We start from the raw sequence: 7,146 nt of genomic DNA on the forward strand, positions 1-7,146 counted from the left end.
AAAATGCATGACATATTATACGATGATAAATTTGAGATATGATTAAATTGTTAAAGATAATTTGATCCGTTGAAATATTGAAATAAGACATTTTTAAATAAGTTGGGGTCGCCAATTTTATTTTATTTTTTTTTTTAAAAGCTTATCATAAGTGGTCAAACAACTCATTTTGATACCTTAAAAGTTCTTTTTTAAAAAAAAAAAACTATAAAACAAATTTTGTAAGCTTATAAGCTATCAAACAACTTATTTGGAAAGTTTGTAACTTCTTTTTAAAAAAAATTATCTAACAAAAAGCTTTCAAACCACTTATAAAGGAAAGAAGCAAACCAAAATTACTTGGACATTGAATCTAAGCATGCAGCTACGAATCCTTCAAATGAAACGAAGGAATGGTATATGACTGATTTTAGGGTAATCTTCTCCTCCAATTCTCAACCGCTCCATGAATTTAGAGGACATGTTAGACAGAGACGGATGTATTCTAGAGCTACAGCCCACTTTTTTAATAATTTAACGACGGTTTTTGAAAAACCGTCGCTAATATTTGCGACGGTTTTAGTAAAACCGTCGCCGATGTGGATCGGCGACGGTTTTAATTATACCGTCGCTACTAGTGACGGTTTATTCAAACAGTCGCTAATAACAGTCGCTATTAGCGACTGTTTTTTGAAAAACCGTTGCTAATAGCGACTGTTGTTTCAAAAACCGTCGTACATCAATGTCTTAGTCCAATCAAGTCCCGTCCATTTACAAGGATGAGACCAAATTCATCCCATATCCTCTGATCCGCCCCACCTCAATTCTACAAAATTTCTCTCCCAAGTCCCAAGCCCTTTAGCGACAGAATAGAATTGCGGACTCCCGAAGAAATCGAATTGCTCATCGGCAAGGCAACAATCCAGGTAAGAATCGGCTATACATTTTTTATTTTGTTTTTTATAGCTTCTCTGTGTGTGATTTGTGTTTTCTTGATTGTTTGTTGTTGAGTTGTTGATTGACTATTACTTGTTTATTTGTTTAATAATTATTTTATTCTTGTTTAGGATTATAAATTGAACTATTTCAAAATGGAATATCAATCTGCTGCAAAGAAAGGAAAAACATTGATATCCTCTTTCTTTAAGAAGAGAGATCGTCAAGCTAGTGAAGATACTTCAATTCCTACGGTCCTTACAATGCAACATCAATCCAGTGAAAGTCTTCTTTTTCTCAATATCCAAATTCCTTCATGTTTCTCTCCCTAGAGACGATCATCAGTCTTCGTCTACTTTTATTGAACGAGATCCGGGAAAAAGAAAACAGATATGTGAATATCATGTTAATGTACGAGATGAGATAAGACGTTCATATCTAAATATGGGGCCTTATCAACCAGATATGTTGGAGTATCCAGGTACAAAATTTGGAAGCCAGAATCGTCGTTTTCAGAAAAAATGATTTCAGAAATTTTATTGGTTGGAGTATTCGCCTTCAACAAATAAGGCATATTGTTTCTATTGTTTTCTTTTCCTGAATGATGTTAATTCATCTAATATCTCGGCATTGGTCAATGAAGGATTTGACAATTGGAAAAGGGTAAACCAAGGAAAAACATGTGCTTTTCTTGCCCATATTGGTTCTGCAGCTTCTTCACCTCATACTATGTGTGAGAGAAGGGCTGAAAATTTGATGAGGCCCTCACAACATATTGATAAAGTGATGCATGCACAATCTAAAGAGGAAAAAGAGAAAAATCGTCTGCGTTTGAGCACCTCAATTGTAGATGTTCGTTGGCTAGCACTTCAAGGTTGTGCTTTTAGAGGTAACGATGTGATGCAGAATTTAAAGGTTTCTACACTTGTTGAGTTGTGTCAGCAATTGACCGAGAGTGGACGGTCAAGTGTTTATGTTATGTTGACTAGATTGATTCATCTTGTTTTGACATTACCTGTGTCTACTGCCACTACTGAGCGGGCTTTTTCAGCTATGAAGCATGTGAAGACGGCACTTCGCAATAAAATGGAGGATGACTTTATTGCCGATTGTTTGACACTCTATATTGAACGAGATTTAGCTAAACATATTGATGTAAATTCTATTATTGATGAATTTTATGTTTTAAAATCTCGTAGGGCACAACTTCGTTGAACGATATAATGTAAATTTTTTTTAAATAATATATAACTTATCATATTGACTTCAAGCCCCCCCCCCAACTTTTATTTCTGGATCCGTCCCTGATGTTAGATATGATCAGGCTTGTGATGGAAGCCGTGGAAATTATTCTTTCTGGGATCCTCTCCAGTTTTTGACAATTAGTGATCGAGAGATCCGAAAGATTTGGCATTGCCTCTTCTTCCACTCTCCATCCTACTAAATTCCTCAATCCCCAAAGTGTAAGATTCTTGAGCTGAGGAAATCCTTTACTCTTACAGACCATTTCCGAGCCAGCAAATGCATATTCGACCAACGAAAGGCTTTGTAGCGTGGGAAGATGTTGTAGTGTTTCTATCGGATCTTCCACAATTTCACAATTAGAAAGCGACAAGGAAACAAGATTCTGGAGTAACTGAGGGTCCCAAGTCGGCAATCTCCTCAATAGCCCATAAGTTTTCAAATGATTGAGTGGGCAATGCATTAACGAATCAATGACAAGTGAACCTTGTTCGGAACATAAATCATGATACACATTAATTTCTAAACTTGCCTCCCGAAGCTGATCCTTGAGTTTAATGATGTGATCAACAACCACAAATAAGCTTTCTATATCCTCAACAATCCCATCAAAACGTCGGAGGTTGGTTAATTTGAGGAGATGGTTAGTATCAAAGAGCTTATTACTGAACCCAATAAATGTCTCCAACTCCGTTAAGCAATCGAGTCTCAGTCTCCCACCATCAATTGTCGTTGTTCCTCTCCGATTCAGAAAGAGATGCCTCAATCGTCCCATATATTCAATCAAACTTGGTAATGTAATCTCTCTTGCCACTCGCAGATCCATTGATTGTAAACATGGTAGTTTGCACACAAATTCTGGCAACTCCACGACTATGCTATCTCTTATACTCAGATGCTTGAGCATCACTAGTTTTCTCACGGCACGAGGTAACTTGTCATCCTCAAATATGCAGTTTTCCAATACCAAAACTTTAAGAGATCTGAGCAATGCGTTGCTGAGTAGATTTTTCCAAATGTTAGCAATATCATGATAATGAGATCTCGATTTGGATAGCAATAGAAGAGATCGTAAGTTTGCATTTTTAAACTGTGCGTCGTCATCGCCCAAATTGATTGCCAATCTTCGAATTTTTCCTTAAGAATCCTCAAAAAACTTCTCTTCTTTTCCCTTTAACAAACATAGATCTCTCACCAAATCATGAAGACGGCATGATTTAAATCTCCCATTCATTTTCACCTGAACAATGCATTTGCTTGCTAGCTCATTTAAATAACGCTCAGCAACATTCCAAAGAGTTTCATTTCGTCCTTTTTCGTCTGATGAAATCAATCCTTCTGCCATCCATATCAAATATACATCATCCACCTCAATATCCTCGTCCTCTCGAAAACATCCTAAATACAGGAAACATAATTTTAGGTAGTAAGGCAATACATTGTAACTCAAGTTTAGCACCTGTTCTACCCTTTTATCATTGGCATCAACACCTTCCCCGTGCTTCAGGTACGAATCCATATTCTTGAGGACCTCATTCCAGTCCCCTGGATTTTGTTGTCCTCGCAAAATTCCACCAATAGCGGATACTGCTAGGGGTAGACACCCACATTTGCCTACCAATTCCCTTCCTATAGCTTCAAACTGTTTCGAGTTGGCTATAAAATATTGTCAAAAATTGAAGGGTGAGCCGTGTAAAGAAAAGAAAAAGTCTTGTGCTACAAAATATTGTCAAAATCTCAATATTTAAGGAAGCAATTAGTTTCCCAACGTGATTCTTGACTAAACAAATAAAAAAAATATATAAGAGAGATCTATTTTGTTGGACTTGGATTTTGGTTATTATAAGTATCGGTAAACCAACAGAATAAAACTAACCTTCAGATTGATGGATGGGAAGAGCTATCTTTTGGAGCAGATCCCAACTTTCATCCTCCGTCAATAAATCTAGTTTGTGGACAAATCCCGTCTCTGCAACCCTTTGGTTTCGAGTAGTGAGCAAAATTTTGGATTTCGATTCTTCAAGCGGAAATGCATTCTTTAAGATATTCCAATGATCAATTTCCCATATATCGTCAAGAACCACCAGACACTTTTTCTCTTTCTGTACATTGAATAGTTTTGTCACCATAAATTCGATTGTCTGTCCGTCATTGTTTTCTCCTGGAAGAAGTTGCCTCAATATTTCCTGCAAAATAGCTTTTGCTTGAAGTTTCTGCGTGATGCAAACCCAAGCACGAGCTTCAAAACAGAATAGTATATCCTTGTCTTGGTAAATTTTGCTGGCAAGAGTGGTCTTCCCCAAACCACCCATCCCACATATAGAAATCACTCGAGATGATCTATCGTCCATATTTTTCATAGGCAACACAAGACGATCTATGTCATTCTTCATCCCAACAAAATGCTCTTCAATCCCATGACCGTATGTCTGCCTTAGCAATCGTTGATCATCATTGCATCCGAAACTTGACGAGCCCTCCCCTTTAGTTTTAGACTCCAATTTTTTAGTGAGTTCAGCCATGAGAGACATAATACCTGCAGTTTCCTTCCCTATCTCGTGAAGAGCCAAACACTCACCCAATATGCAAGTGAATCTTTTGAGCCTTTTTTTCAAGTTCCTGGCTCCTCTTTTTGATGCAACTTCAACAGCATATTTTTCAAGAACATCCTCAGCCCTTGTTGCCAGATCCATAAGTTCTGAAACCCAATCACGCACGATGGCAGAGTCGTGTCTGTCCGGCCACTTGTCGGCATCTTTCAAGAAATCGCGCATGCTTTGAAGATCCCTTCCGACATCCTCTACCTGACCTTCGACACCTGATAAAAACTTCACCTCTTCAATCAATAGATCACGCAGCGTTTCCAAAGCCATTGTTGCAGCAGCGTCAACCATCCTTTAGTCAAGAGTTTTTGGAAGAAGATAGTATATCACGTGGTATTTTTGACAGAAAAATTTTAGTATTTAACCTTCTTTTGACTCTGAATTTTTTTATAAACGAGCACATGACCTTGTCCATTTTTGACTCTGCATTTTTTGCAATTGAGAAGGATAAGAATCAAACGAAAAGTCGAAAAATGTAAAAAATATATACATGTATAATGAGTGACTTATTTGTATTTTATTATTATTATAAGATTAAAATGCGTTTTTTTAGTTAAAAAAACTAGCAGTATATAGTATAAAATATCAAATTATTTTACAAAATTATGACTACTTCCCATGTGATAGTTACAAAATAATTAAACAATTGGCCTTTTAGAAATTAAAATAAAATTAAAATACGAATAAAATGCAACACATGATCCGAAAGAATCTTTTCCATAAAATATACTAAAAAAGCTAGCTGGCTCCTGTTTTTTATTTGAAGTTACAACCTGTAAAGCATAGTCAACTAAATGTTAACAACTCATTATGAATATCATTACACTGTATATCGTATAAAATATCGTGACATACTTATACTTCTCATCGTACTAGTAACAAATTACGTGTGTTGTACGTGAGTAATGAATTTGAGTGCACTACGAATATTGGTTGTAAATTTGTAAATTAGTGTAGACACGTAATCTTTTCACATATTGTTCGAGAACAAATGTTATTTCACGGTTTATCTATCATTTCAAAAAGCCATAGTTTAATTTCTTCAATAATCTCCTAGTTTGATTTTTGAATCATTCAATATTTTTTCTATCTTTTTATTTTTTATTTTTCTTGCTTCTTCGTTCGATTAAATTTAGCAATTAAATCATCACATCTGATTTACATGTTTCTTTTTCATTATCGGATTGGATGTTGATTAATATATTTAATACTTGCTTTGTTTCTTTTTCTTATGGACTTTATATTTTGTTTATTTGAGTCGTTCACGCTTCAGATTTTACTTCATTTTATTTTCTTTTTTTTAAGTCTCACTTGGTTTTTCAACATCATTGACAACACATTATTATTGTTCTCAATAGTTTTAATTTAAAATGAAACTTGTGATGTTTCTTGTTTAGTTCTCTAATTAGGCTCTCTTTATGTTTAGAAATATATTTTCTCTGTAAATTAACTCAACTCATGTTTGAATAAGTTTTCAGCTCTATCTTTTTAATACATACAAACAATTTACAATAATAAAAACATTTCAGTCAAATATTATGCTCACACAACTCTAATTTATTTCATACCCTAACATATTTATATTCCACCCAAAAAACATGTTATTTCCATATTTAATTGTTCTTTCAAAAGACAAATGACAAACACTACAACCTCAAAATTGGTTTACATTGCATTGTATTTTAGGTTATGCATCACTCTAAATCAAATAATAGTAATTTAAGTTTTTCCTAAAAAAAGATGTTGGATAATCATGTCTTACAATAATAAAAATGTGAATAAATAAACAATAAATCATCATAAACGAAACAAACAAATCAAGTATTTAAAATATAATTATAGAAGTCCATCATCTTATGTCTAAATACAAAAAATAAAAAGTGAGAAAGATAAACACATAATCAAATCTAAAATGTAAATTAACTTTTTTTACTTGTATATTTTTTATTTTTAAAAAATGACATTCATTTCGACGTTATAGTCCAATTATTCATAGGTACAAATTTGATTTACAATCATGTTTGAAAACAAAATTAGAGAAAAAAAAAAGGAATGAAAAAAATTAAGAATGAAGAAATAACTATATTTTTATTTTTTTAAATACATCACATTTTCTCAACATTTTTTATCGAATCAATGATATTAAAAAATCTATCAATTAGCAACTCAATATTTCAGTCAATCGTATAATTTATTATTAATAATATAGGATAATCATTTGTAGGATCGAGTGTTTACCGCTTTACCAAAAGTTATAGCTAGTGGTAATGGTGCAACTCAAATCTTTTAAACCGCTCAGCAGCACAAGCATCATGGTTCGATCGCTCTACCAAGCAGGGACAATTATTGCACCAAACAATCTCTCTCCCAATAATTGCACTCCTTG

At 34.1% G+C, this 7,146-nt stretch overlaps 1 long non-coding RNA gene and 1 pseudogene across 1 annotated transcript; both read right to left on the reverse strand.

Annotated features, from left to right (window-relative positions):
• Positions 1–512: 512 nt before the first annotated feature.
• LOC142526292 (uncharacterized) lies at positions 513–1,008 on the reverse strand. The gene is made up of 2 exons (XR_012815217.1): positions 923–1,008; positions 513–639 (listed from the first exon to the last, which is right to left on the reverse strand). It is a non-coding gene; the product is annotated as an uncharacterized LOC142526292 (long non-coding RNA).
• Positions 1,009–2,155: 1,147 nt separating this feature from the next.
• On the reverse strand, positions 2,156–5,137 carry LOC142526291 (putative disease resistance protein At1g58390; annotated as a pseudogene).
• Positions 5,138–7,146: the final 2,009 nt, after the last annotated feature.

The sequence above is a fragment of the Primulina tabacum genome, chromosome 15 (genome assembly GCF_025594145.1).
Source record: "Primulina tabacum isolate GXHZ01 chromosome 15, ASM2559414v2, whole genome shotgun sequence".
NCBI classification, from domain to species: domain Eukaryota; kingdom Viridiplantae; phylum Streptophyta; class Magnoliopsida; order Lamiales; family Gesneriaceae; genus Primulina; species Primulina tabacum.